General features: G+C 36.6%; 2 long non-coding RNA genes across 2 annotated transcripts in view; one reads left to right on the plus strand and one right to left on the minus strand.

Annotated features, from left to right (window-relative positions):
• The window catches only part of LOC141376638 (uncharacterized), a 225,122-nt gene that overhangs the window by 83,736 nt on the left and 126,769 nt on the right, over nt 1–14,617 (minus strand). The gene's annotated exons all lie outside the window — the stretch shown is intronic.
• Nucleotides 1,330–4,078, plus strand: LOC147841830 (uncharacterized). Its single transcript, XR_015502759.2, has 4 exons — nt 1,330–1,378; nt 1,735–1,798; nt 2,082–2,207; nt 3,013–4,078. It is a non-coding gene; the product is annotated as an uncharacterized LOC147841830 (long non-coding RNA).

The following is a 14,617-nucleotide window of genomic DNA, read 5'->3' on the forward strand; positions in this document are numbered from 1 at the left end:
ACAGGATGTGAATACACCATGGATGCTTAATCCTGTTCCTGGAGACCTACCTTCCTGCAGAGTTCAGCTTCAACCTTTATCAAACACAACTAAACCAACCAAGTCGGTTCTGAAGGAGCACTTGGTAATTAAAGACAGGTGTGTTTGATCAAGGTTGCAGCTAAACACAGGAAACAGGATTGCGCATACACCAATGCTAATCAGTTCAAAATTAAACACAGAATTAAGTACAGTATTTGTGTGAGTAAGTTCCATGCAATCAAAGGCGGATTATCATTGTTCTGAGAATGCTTGGAATTCACCTTCGTCACGTCTACTGCGCAAGTTTAAATACTCAAGCAAAAGGTTTATGAACCCAGCATAAGAAGGATGCTGAAGACTGCAACTTCTATTGTCTGTCTTTTTTAAATCACACCTCTCACAAGCTGAAATCAGTTATATGCACTCCCCTTAACCCAAACCAGGCTCATTGCGGATACGTACGGTCTACATTTCTGGGTACAACGAAATGCGTATGTGAAGGTACGTCTGCTTGCAGTTTTTGTTTTTGTAAATCCACCAGAGGCCACTATGTACACTTTTTGATGATCTCAGCTTTCTCTCACATGTCCTCTTCTTGCGTAAATTCACCAGAGGACACAAGATATTCTTCAGCCAACCAGGCCAGTTTGCTGTTGACCGACTGACACACCCACCCCCTCTTCTAAAGCCAACCAATAGTGTTTTCAAAAGCAATCTAGAAAAAGAAAAGCCGTCATGGCTGCATAATTTTACCATGTATTCATGGTACCATGTAAATTTTTTGCTTGTTTTTTACCTTGTTTCTGGAACTGTTCTTTGTCTTACCTGAACCCTGTCTTCGTGGTCAACTTCGCTCTGCACCCCAAATCAATCAGCATATATGCTGAGCTATTAGGTAACATTGGAAAAGCCGTCCATCTGGAGGTAAGTGATCAGCGGTAACCCAGCCGGCACACGACCGACCTTCAACGTTGAAATATGGTTGAAATAAGGTCAGATGTGTTTTGAACGTTGAAATAATGTTGATAGAACGTTTAATGTTGAACGGTTGAAAAACAGCCTGCATATGACAAGGCTTCAACGTTGAAATGTGGTTGAAAATACGTCAGTTGTTGCTTTAATGTTGAAACAATGCTGAATGATAAATGGTTGAAAAAAGTTACAGAAATCCTTGTACAAATCAACGTTGACATTTTTTTTTATCATGATCTGTATGTTGAATTAACGTCATGGCTTCACCCAATATTCAACATGTTTGGTTACCATGGTATCGAAGGACTTGGCGCACGCGGCCACGCGCAGCGCTTCACTTCACTTAATTACGAACACCTGACCTGCAGTGCAGCAGAATTCAGAGGTAAGCGTGTTTTTAGATGCTTTAATGTTTTATTTACCCCCCGATTTTGTTTTACACACAGTGTATCTTAAATGTGACTTAGTGTAGTGTTTCGAATTTTGAAGCATTTAAAACTTTCCAGTTTGGTTTAGTTTGCGCTCCGGTGACGCAGCTAACCTCGAGGTAATGTCACATGTTTGACGTTAGTCTAAATGAGCGTTTTTATGGCAAATTCAAAGCGATAAACTCCAAACGCAGTTTAAAGTTACTGAGCAACGTTATAACACAATATCATTTTTTTATACGCTGTATCATTAGTGTTATTATTACAAAGTGAACTGCTTTCGTTTCACTGTTGTTGTTGTTTTTGCTTTTAGACATGTAACTTACTCCAGAGACGCACTAACTTGCACAGCATTGAATGGAAAAGGCTTTGTCCATGTAAGTTTACTTTACCTTTAACTAAGCTATCTGTTAAATCTTCTTGGTGCTTTGGTTGGTGATATTCTCTTTCTAATCTGTTTGTTTATTGATTGTTAGGCTATGTTGTGATAATATATTGTTATATTGATATTATTATTGTGAAATCATGTTGTGATGTTATACTATGTGACAGTATTGGGGAACAAATATGTATTTAGTTAGAAATTAATGCTTAAATTACACTTTGTATAGTAGCAGATAAGAGGTGTAATGGGTTTTAACTTTCTGGGTTTTCTGGAAGGTCCAGTTGAGGGCATCAAGAACACGCAGATAGCCTAAACCTGTGTCAGCCTGGACAGACTGCAGTTCTGCTATTCCACGCCAAGGCTTTTGTATGGATGTCTGACTACTACAGTGTTCTCTAAAGGTATTACTGGAGCAAAACAACAGCACCTGTTACAGTGAAATTTGTATTCATAAAAATAGTGATACATGTGTAGCAGGTCCAGTACATGTGATGTCATTGAGAAGTTGTTTTTATTAAATGTCATTAAAACAAATAAATAAACATGCTATTTAAATGAATCTAAATATTAAAAACTTGAGGATTAAGATGAGAAATTAAAGGCATCATCTGTCTTGCGAAAAGGGTCTACTTAAGAATTCTGGTGTTTCCCAACTGAAAGGGATAGTTCACTCAAGAATGAAAATTTACTCACATTTTACTCCCCAAATGTGTTCAGCGTGGTCAGTAAATGACGACAGAATACAAATTTTAAACTATCCCTTCAATTTTCTGTCCTACATGCAGACTTTTGCAGAAGTGCTACTCCTTCTAGAGTTTTTCTCAACCATATGTCTAAAAAGCTTCAAACAGCTTTTACAGTACATGTAATGGTTTACAACAACTTGTAATTATTAGATGTGTTGAATGTTTCATGGTTCTTTACTGCAGCCTTTGTTAAAAAAAAAAAAAAAGCTATTTTTTCGAGAATCTGAAATTTGAATTCTGGAAATGCTGGCACCGGTGGTGGCGAAGGGCTTCCTGACGATATCACACCTAATTCTTCACTTCTCTTAGTTAGGAATATTCAGATGTATGAGTCAAAATTATTGAGTGTAGCGATTATTATAAGACAAATTTGGATTCAATAAAAAATAAATATTTGAATTTCACTTTGTATAATAGCAGATACCAACTTAGTTGTAACCTCGTATTTCATTTATTGCAGGTTTTCTGGAAGCTCCATTTGAGGGCATCAAGGACAAACTGATGGCCTAAACCAGTGTCAGCCTAGACAGACAGACATCTATTGCAGTTCTGCTACACAAGACCAAACTCTCTGCTTTTGTATGGATGTCTGACTAGTACGGTGTTCTCTAAAGGTATAACTGGAGCAAAACAATAGCATCCGTTACAGTGAAATTTGTGTTCATAAAAGATAGTGATATATGTGTAACAGGTCCAGTACATTTGTCATAAAGGTTAAATCACAGTAAGTACTGTAAAAATAACTTGTTTGCCTCTGCCACAACAGGTCATGGTGTGTGCTTACTGCTCGTAGTAAACACACATGCTGATCTGATGCGGGAGAGATATATGCAAACACATTTGTATTTACTGTTTTGTTTTGCCTCACTAAAGTGTTGTTGGAGCTTGGTATGTTCACAGTTGAAATCACTGAAGTCACATGGAACGTTTTGACAATGTGTTTTGTGCCTTATCTTAACAATGACCATCTTGGGACCATTGCTGTCTGTAGAGGATGAGGAGCATTTAATCTAAAATATTTTAGTTTGTGTTCTGAAGATTAACAGGTCTCTGGGATGACACAAGTAATTAATAACAGAACCTATATGAACACTTAATGTGACATGTAATAGTGAAATAGTGGTCCTACATTCACAAATGTGAGCCATTATTATAAGACCCATGTGAACATGCAATTTTTATGATACTAATAATAATGGAATAACAAATTGCTTTTACTGTTGTGTTTGTGAAAGAGAATCAAACCATATATTCTACACATTTTCTTGATGATTTACTAAAATATTTGTCTACATGTTCCATTGTCACAGGTGCTCAGTTTTGCTGCAGTAATGCTAAACACAATAAATGTACTTTATGCAAAAAAAAAAACCTACTAAATATTTAGCATGCAGACCTGCAAAGTGAAGGAGTAATGTCAGGTTTAGATTATAGCATGAGTTTTCACTATTGTGAATGTGAAGCCATTCATTCACAATGAATTGGAATAGCAAACCTCATTATTGATTTTGTAGGAAACTCACCTGGTGTTTGAGAAATAAATATGTATTTAACTGCTAGACTGATATAGATGTTTTAGTGTTTTACACTTGATTCTTTGTCCCCAGTGCCATCTTTTACCTCAAGTGTTTCTCTCAACCTATAAAACCTCAAACAGATGTAATGTATTTCACTTGTGATTCTTAGTTGTGAGTGATGTTTTTTATTTATTTTTTTACTGCAGCCACTTTAAAAAAGTAGCATTTTGTAAACTTTGTTAACGGAATTGTATTTTGGAGACTGTGATGGTTGAAGCGTAGTTTAGTTACTCAGTTTAATTTAGTTAGTATCTGTCTTTCTGAAGACGGTAACACTTTACAAAAAGGTTGTATTAGTAAGTGTTAATGTATTTACTAACATGAACAAAGAACAATGAAGTATCTTTCATATAAAGAAAGTACAGTTCATGTCAGCTCAGTGCATTAATGTTAACAAGCATACATTTTGATTTTAATAGCATCGGGACATATTTCAATTAATTAAATGATTAATAAATGCTATACAAGTATTTGTTCTTTGTTCATGTTAGTAAACATTAACTAACTTTAATTCATAAAACCTAATTAAAAAGTGACTCTTTAATTGTATGCCTTTTTCTGTATTTGAGTGTACAGCATGTATAGTAACCTGCATGGTTTTAATGAACTATGTATGCTGTAAATGTTGCTGTATATTTAGAATAAATGAAATAATGAGGTGTGTATTAAATAAATTGATACACAGGCTAAGTTGTGTATTTTTGTTGTGTATTTTTATTAGTAATAATTTGTTTGCTATATTTATGGACTTTGCATTGTATGTAATTTCTATTTAACTTGCGTTGAAATGTATTACGGTGAAACAACGTCACGGTATCAACGTTGATCCAATTTGCAAAATCGAAAGGTAATTCAACCTTCATTCAACGTCTACAAAACGACCACAATTCACCCATGAAGAAGGTAAGAGTGAAACAACGTTGTGATTTCAACGGTGAATCACCGGTGGTGGTCCGACGGTGAAACAACGTCACTATATAAACGTTGATCCAATTTGCAAAATCGAAAGGTAATTCAACGTTGATCCAACCATAGACCTGACGTTGATTCAACGTTGAATCACCGTTGAAATGCCGGCTGGGAAGTCACATATGAACAGAAGGTCTCTGTGGTGTCATACCGCCCCATAGCATTCATTTTACAGACGAAATGGAGCCAGACGTGTGACATGTTTTGTGGTCTCTAGAAATGTAGACAGGGGTATGTAACCACATTGAGTCTGTGTTGCCTTAACCTTACACCTATGTGGGTCAAGGCCACAATGTAATCCCTCTGGTTTCATAGAGCCCATTCTGAGCAGGAATCAAACTGAACAAGTGATTCTGTCATGGAAGGTAGCACCCTAGCAAGGACGCTAAAGAACATAAACATTGTTGAACACAACATTTTTCCAACTCTCAATCGCTGGCCTGTTACAGTAGCTGTGCAATTCTTCAAATTAGCATTACCAAAAAATTTACATCTAAGCACGTGTTTCTGTTGAGTTTATGAACATAACTGGAATTACTGGGGACTAGTTTTGAAAGTTCCGAAGAGAAATTACTTTTTTTGTTGTGTACTTTGCAGCCTTTTGTATTCACAATTCAGCTACTGACTGCATTAAATGTATTATAAAAAAATAACAGCACTTTAAGACCTAATTAAGCATTTTTATTTAGCTGTTCTGGACATTTGGCTCCCACATTATAGTCTAAGCCTGAGCCAGAACTATAAATGTTTATGTATTTATTCAAATGCATATAACCATTACCATATTACTCATTGCTGCATTTTATAAGAACTAATGTGTTTGAGAGTGAGTCATTCAATTCTTAATTTTTTTTCTCTCCTAATATTACCAGATGACCAATAGTAATTGGTTGACCTTTTTATGGTCCATTTACAAAGCTTAAGTCCTATTCATGGACGCTTTTCCTTTTCCCCCATTATTTTTGCTCATTTTACATCATCTGTTGTAATGTCAAGTCTTTTACCAGTTCTTTTCCAGTCTATTATTCGTTTGACAAACAAGACTTAAGGTCACACTAGCCGGTTTGCTGGATGTGTCATAGTTTTCATGAATCTGAAACTGTTTTGAATGCCCTTTCCTAAATTAAAACCATTAGGCTTAAAGTAAGCCACAACGGAGCACAGCCATTGACATGAAGAATTCAATATGTTTTAACAAGGACTTTTAGTAGATTTTAATCCTTTAAAAACGTGTATGCCAAAATTCACCTGCTTGAAGTTGGACTGCAATTTTACTTCACACTCAAACATGCAAGTGTTTTATTTAATTGGATATCCATCTATTCATGCTCTATATCCATAATTAAACATCCCCTACATATATGTATCTATCCATGCAAACTGTCCATCCGTTCATCCATCCATCCATCCATCCATCCATCCATCCACCATCCATCCATCTGGCTATTTTCCAATCCATCCATCCATCCATCCGTCAATTGAAAAGTCTATCTACTAAATTGTTAATCCATCCATCCATCTTAAAGTATATTTCTAATTGTTAATGCATCTATCCATCATCATCCATCCATACAGCCATTGTAAAGTCCATCTATCAAAATTGTTAACTCATCCATCCATCCATCCATCCGTCCATCCATCCATCCGTCCATCCATCCATCCATCCATCGAGAAGTCTATTAAATTGTTCATTCATCCATTCATCCATCCATCCATCCATCCATCTGTCAAATTGTTAATCCATCCATCCATCCATCCGTCCATCCTTTGGAAAATACTGTATATCAAATTGTTAATCCATCAATCCATTCAACCATCTATCCATCCATCAAAAAGTCTATCTATAAAATTGTTGATACATCCATCCATCCATACAACCATTGTAAAGTCTATCTTTCAAATTGTTAATCCATTCATCTATCCATCTATTGAAAAGTCTGTCTATCGAAATGTTAATGCATCTATCTATCCATCCATCCATCCATGCATCCACCTATTGAAAATCCAGCCTTTGAAAATCGAAAATCTATTAATTGAGAAGTCTATCTATCAAATTGTTTATGCATCCATCCATCCATACAGCTATTGTAAAGTTTATCTATAAAATTAACTCATCCATCAATTGGGAAGTCTATCTGTAAATTTGTTAATCCATCCATCCATCGAAAAGTCTGTCTATCAAAATGTTAATCCATCCATCCATCCATCCATCCATGCATTAAAAATTAAATCAAATTGTTAATAAATCCATCTGTGACATACTGTACTGTATAACTTCCATCATACACTCTAAGAAATAAAGGTACAGGATCTGTCACTGGGGCAGTACCTTTTCAGAAGATATTTGTACCTGAAAGGTTCATAATGGTACTTCAAGGGTAAATTTAAGTACATTTGGTACTAATATGCCCCTTTGAGGTACCAATGTAGATTATTTGGGTACAAATATGTATCTTTTGAAAAGGTTCTGCCCCAGTGACAGCTCCTGTACCTTTATTTCTGAGAGTGTATGACATAATATGCATCACCTTTCCAGAAACAGGTTACTTTATGAAAGTTTGATATTGACTCACTTATTGAACAAACAATGGAATGATCTAATGAAAATACATTTTTATGCATTTGTTTTTGTCTTTTAATTCAGTTTGAAAGGATCACATTTCATTGATATGTCTATAACCTAAAGGAGATTAAAGTGTAATTTGTGTACAATGGACACTATACAAATAGTCACCATTTTTTTTTACTAACCAAACTGACAGCTGACTGGAAGCCTTGACGATGCGATAACCAGTGTGGACTACAGTGATTTAACCAGGCATCAGTGGTAAACTTTACATAAGCTGCTTTCTCTTTTGACTTGGAAGTGATTATAGCATCACCATGCAGCTCCTGTGGTGTAAACAAAGGCAGACGATTACAGCGTTAATGCCTTTATGAAGAAGCCAGGCTGGTGTTCTGTTGTTTGATTTCCCACTCTACTCAGTTTAAATCTAGGAAAACTGAAGAGATTAACGAGGTAAAGACATATTAATACTTTGATCTTCTGAAAGATTTAATCAAAATCATAGCAGCGAGGGAGATAAATTATTTTTGAGGTCTGGATTGTTGAAGATCATAGATGCATTAGCAAGGTTATGGCATCCCTCTATTGATGACAATTCTTCAGACTGTCCTTTCCTCTACTGAACAGTTTATCTATTTAACTATTGACAATCATTCATCCATCCACTGACCTGACTGTCAATTTATTAAACTCTTTCATCAGTTGAACTGTAGATCGATCCAGATATTTCTCATCCATCCATCCACCCATCCATCCATTTGTGTCGATCCATCCATCCATCCATTAGTTGACCTCACTGTCCATTTTCATCAGTTGAACGATAGATTGATCCAGATGTTTGTCATCTATCCATCTGTCTGTCGTCTATCCATCAGGTGACCTGACTATCCATTTCTGAAACTGTTTCATAAATTGAACTGTAGATCGATCCAGATGTTTGTCATCCATCCTTCAATCCATTCTTCCAACCATCCATCCATCCATCCATCTGTCTGTCAACCCATTCGTCCTTCCATCCATCCATCCATCCATCGACCTAACACTCCATTTAGAAAACTAAAGTTTTAGATAGATAGAGATGTTTGTCATCCATCCATCCATCTGTCTGTCCATCTGTAAATCAGGTGACCTGAATATCCATTTCTGAAACAGTTTCATAAATTGAACTGTAGATTGATCCAAATGTTTGTCATCCATTCTTCCATCCATCCATCCATCCATCCATCCATCCATCCATCCATCCATCCATCCATCCATCCATCCGTCCAATCATCCGTCCATCCATCCGTCCATCCATCCGTCCATCCATCCATCCATCCATCCATCCATCCATCCATCCATGCATCCATCCATCCATCCAACCATCCGTCCGTCCGTCCAAGCATCCATCCATTCATCCATCCATTCATCCATCCGTCCGTCCGTCCAACCATGCGTCCGTCCAACCATGCGTCCATCCATCCATCCATCCATCCATCCATCCATCCATCCATCCATCCATCTGCCAATCAATCAGTCAATCAATCAATCTTTTCTTCAGTCACATTTAAAATAAAAGCAATAATGAATTTCAAAGTGTACATGCATCTGAATGTGTGATCAGGTGTACAGTCGTGTTTTTTTTTAGCAGACACAAGCTCTGTTTTCACAAATGTGTGTCTAAATGTGTGCACAGCTGGCTTTAAGCCTGGGTTTGGGCTAATCACACCCCTATTGTGTTTGTCATTAGTCCCTTAGATAAGACACTATTCAGCCCAAAAGTCCTTTCCCACTTGCAAATTGTTTTTATTTATTGACTGCCCTCAAAACTTTCTTAATATCATCTTCTAAATTGAGCAGAGCCGCCTTCTATCCCCAGACCTCCATCATAAAATCTGCACTGATCCTCCTTATTGCTCGCTGATGGTGCCAAAATATATCAGTAAGTTGCATTTAAATCCTAAGACGATTTAAATCCTGAGGCGATTTTCCCTCCAAATATAATCCTGTCAGTTGTTTGAAACAGTTTGTAGCAATGGTATTATATTTCATCAGGAGACACTACACCTGTCCAAAATGGCACGAGCACAAGCTGGCAGATGGTGAAAAGTAGGTCCATTGTTGCATTTTCTGGTTCTAAAATTCGGAGACTACTACTACTACTTATAATAATATTGTTAATAATAATAATATCAAAAACAAAAGTTTACATTTATTCACAATGAAAATTAAGTTTAAACTATTATAAATTATTTTTTGAGGTCAGAATTGTTGAAGATCACAGATGCATGGTTATGACATCCCTTTATCTATCTAAAGATGACAATTCTTCAAACTGTCCATTGATCCACTGAACAGTTCTAACCAATTTTTCGGTAATCTATAAAATTTTATCAATCATCCATCCATTCATCCATCCCTAAATCCATTCAGTCAATTTATCAAACTCTTTCATCAATTGAACTGTAGACAATCCAGTTATTTGACATCTATCCATCCATCCGTCCATCCATCTATCCATCCATTGACCTGACATTCCATTTAGAAAACTAAAGATTTTGATCGATCAAGATATTTGTCTCCCATCCATCCATCCATCCATCCATCCATCCATCCATCCATCCGTCCATCCATCTGTCCATCCATCCATCCATCCATCCATCAACCTAAAACTCCATTTAGAAAACTAAACATTTAGATTGATAGTGATATTTGTTATCCATCCAATTACATATCCATTATAAATTCTAGAACAATTTAAGAGAAATGCTATAAAAAATAATTACTATTTATCAGAGGCGGTCCCTAAGCCCTAAGTCCCTAAACAATTCTAGGTATGGGGCAATTCCATGTGTGTTTTTATGTATTTATTTATTTGATGTGTTTTAAACAAACAGATTTTTAAACAAACCTTTATTTTCCTAATGTAAAATTTAAAGCAATAAAATCACAAAAAAATATATAAATAAAAAAATTCACAAACTATGTACATCAGGGGTGTCAGGTTTTAGCTCCAACTTGTCTCCCTTACACCTGCACAGATGTTTCTAGAAAGCCTAGTAAGAGCTTGATTAGCTAGCCCACGTGTGTCTGATTGGGCTTGGAAATAAACTTTGCAAGACATCGACCCTCCAGAACTTTTTTTGATTAGATTTTAATAGTAATAATAATAAAAAAAATATTTTTAATAAATAATATTTTTTAATTAAATGTTCAAATGTTCTTAAAATTACTTTTCTTGCACACTCTACCTGCCTCTACTCTGATCGCTGGCAGTCTGGTGTCACTCAAATCTCTGTGATTGTGAACAACATCAAGAAAAGAATAAATGATCAATTTAAATTATTACATTTAAAACAAAGGAGAAGCAGATCGGTTTGACTTTATAAGGGAAATACCTGATGCTCGTGGAGTTAAAACACGTGTCGGTATGCAGAGGAGAGGAATGATCTGCTCTCAGTGCTGCAGGTGTGAGAGACGGCTGTGTGGCACTGTGCCGCCTTTGAGTGCTCTGAGGTGGGGAGAGATTGACGGCATCATCTGCAGCTTGTCGCGAAGAGTAACGTTAGGAACGGTACAGCACGAACATGAGACTGTCAAATAATCTCCTGTAACACCTAAAAACATTTGCTAGTCACTTTTTTGAAAATTTGGCACTGGGGGAACTGAAAAATTGCTAAGTTGGCAACACTGGCTAACAGTAATCTCTTTGAATGAAAATCTCACACCTTGTGGATGTGCTATACGGACGGAACGTACCAATATTTATGGGAGCCCCCAGTTTTTAAAATAAATAAAAACACTTAAATCTTAAAAGTTATGGACAGATTTTCAAACATATGATAGAAAATGTATAAAAGAGCTATTTGATTAATATAGGTTTCTTGGCATTGGTCAGGGCCCCTAATTCCTCAGGGCCCCAAGCGGCTGCTTACCTTGCTCATTGGTTAAGTCTGCCCCTGCTAATCATATTACTAAAAAATAATATTTGTATAAATATTTTAATATATTTTTAATTTATTCTGAATGATTCTAAATGTACATAACATAACAATAACCTCACATTTTTAATACAATAACAAATATTTATAATTATAAATTAGTTTTAATGACTCTTTAAAAGTTGTTTGCATTGAACTGTGCTATTTCTTGCTGATTTTACATGACAAACTATAATAATACACACTCCACACTGTAATAAGAGAATTGGAGAAATCTCAAAAGGGTTCCTTTCCTCTCCCTGTTAATGCCGTAATTCTACAAAATCTTGTGTTGAAATCTAAAAACCATCACTGATTGAAAAGCACAGAAAATAAATGCTTTGAAATCCTATACTTGAACCTTGAAAGCTGCCTTGAACTTTCTCTTCCACTGCAGCAAATCATTAGACTTTCCAAAACACACACAAGAAAGACTTTGTGTTTAATGGTTTTGGTGAATTTGTTCTTCATTAAGAGTCAAACGGCTGTCCACAGGGGTCAGCGGATAATCATTAGTCCTCATCTAACTGCCATCTGAATGAAGAAATGCAGTGCTTTAAGGGATAATTTACCCCAAAAATGAAAATTTGCTATTAATTTACTCACCCTCAGGCCATACAAGATGTTGATGGCATTTTGATTCAATGCAACATTATATACATTTATCTTCTTCTTCTTTTTTTTTTTTTTTACTGAAACTGTGATCATTTTGTATTTTTAAAAAGACATATATAACATCCATAGCTCATGATGATACATTAAGATTGTATGAATTGCAATTATCAATAGAATAAACAGAGCACTATTTAGGACAATGTCACTTATTAAGTATTTAAGCCATGGATATTACATAAAAAGTTCTCTCAAAAATGGAAATGTACTCCCTCACAAGCAACACTCAGTGTATATGATTTTTTTCTGTTAGACAAACACAGTCAGAGTAGCTTTAAAGGTGCAGTAGGTGATTGTCTTGAAGAAAGATTTTTTGTTGGGCTGGTTAAAACTCTCTTCACATTCTAATAGTAATGCTTAAAGAGCCCTTAATATACATCAAAAAGGTCATATTTTGGTTATACGGGTCTCCAACAAGATACTGGTATGCATGCAAGGCCAAAAACATTTTCATGGTTTTATAATATTAATTTATTTTTACCTAATTATCCCACCGACTCCCATATGAATCGTTCAGTGATTCATTTGTTCCCAAACCCCTCCTTAAAGCGCGAAGCTAATCTGCACTGATTGGACCGATGACAGCCTGTTGCGATTGGTTGACAGCATTCAGCGCGAGGTAGAGTGAAATGCCCAGTGCGGTTTGTCAAGCCCCTGAGTCGCCAACATTGGTATTGGGACCAATCGCAGCAGACTCCCGAAACACGCTTACTCAACAGTGTTATTCAGACACCTTACCTCCAAAAGCAGTGCAGTTGAACACCAGCATATTGCTCTGTTTTTAACTATGACATACATTCAATATTAATCCACACAGCAGCAAAAGCTAAACTATTCGGAACCTTGACTGCTGCATGTGTAGGAACAGCTGACAGTGACCATACCAACAACAAATGGCAGTGGAACGTGAGCTCACAAACGCATTTAAATCTGTAAACAAAGCGGCAAGCATCATGCCATTAGACAGAATATGGGCTTATCAAGAGATAACCAGATACAGTGCAAACGATTACAAGTAACAAAACACAATTAAATACATAATTTGCAAGCTAGAGAAAACAAGGAGACAAGCCATTTCATTAATTATCTTTCATTTTAGAGCTTTTCTCCCTTCTCAGCTGTAGATCATTTCTATTTGCAATCATTGCTGTGGCACCTCTTTCATGCAGTGTTATATGTTCTCAGGGCTTACCTATACCCTGCTTTGCCCAACAATCACATCCCCAGCCAGGGGGTTGTAGCGCTCACCAGCGCTCCTCCTCAGCGTGCAGCAGCCTGGCTTTGTTTGACTTTGTGCCTAATGAACTGGGCTTATTTTGCACGCACCCCTGGTGTATTGTCTGTCCATTACAAAATGGAGGAAGAAACTAATCCATGAGCTGTGTAGTCTTTTCTGATCCTTCCTTTAACAAACGAATGAATCGCCCATTGTAAGCGTGTAGATTGCTGAAGCACTCATTTCCCTCACACTTCCAATAATATCCAGGTAAGCACAGCGTCTTCATGACTCATGACTTCAGGATCTGTCTTTGCTGCTGTGTTAGTGGATGGGGTCGCAACAATTGAGCAGGGCTTATGTTTTGTAGCCACGTTACATCATCAGACTTGAGAAGCAGAGAGGAGTTAACCGCGACCATGGGGTTCGAGTCTGGTAAAGAACAGTTCCAGAAAGTAGGTAAGACAAAAACAAAAGCTAAAATATAAAAATTAAACAAGTAAATAACAGGGTGAGAATGTAGTAAAATCTGAAAACATGGTAAAAATCAGGGGCCTTTTCTTTTTCTGGATTGCTTTTCAAAACCCTGTCGGTTGGGTTTAGGGAAGTGGGTCAATCTGTGCTTTTTAAAACACTATCGGTTGGGTTTAGGGAAGGAGGAGGGTGGGTTAGTTGATCACTCAGTCAGTCAGTGAGTCAGTCAATCGACTGCGGCCTCTGGTGGATTTACGCGAGAAGAGGAAGCATGAATGACACTTGTGAGAGTAGTTTGAGATTACAAAAAGCATACACAACTTTCTCTGGTGGATTTGTGAAAAAAAATAAAAAATAAAATATGTAAAAGTACCTCCTGGGATGTATTTGGTGCTCTCCAGAAACGTATGTAGGGCTACGTTTTAGAATATGCCTAGGTTGTTGTTTTTTTAACTCTCTAAGTACTTGTAGCCATTGTCTCACATTTTATAGGGAACTATTCCTCTAACAACATGTTTCAGAAGAAAAACAATTTTAATACAATTACAATATCTCAACACAGACTGCAACTCCACCTCTGGAGCACATGCTTTAATTTTCCAAGAAACACAACCTGCTTTGTTTCATAGCTC

The sequence above is a fragment of the Danio rerio genome, chromosome 11, assembly GCF_052040795.2.
Source record: "Danio rerio strain M-AB ecotype USA chromosome 11, GRCz13ab, whole genome shotgun sequence".
Lineage (NCBI taxonomy): Eukaryota > Metazoa > Chordata > Actinopteri > Cypriniformes > Danionidae > Danio > Danio rerio.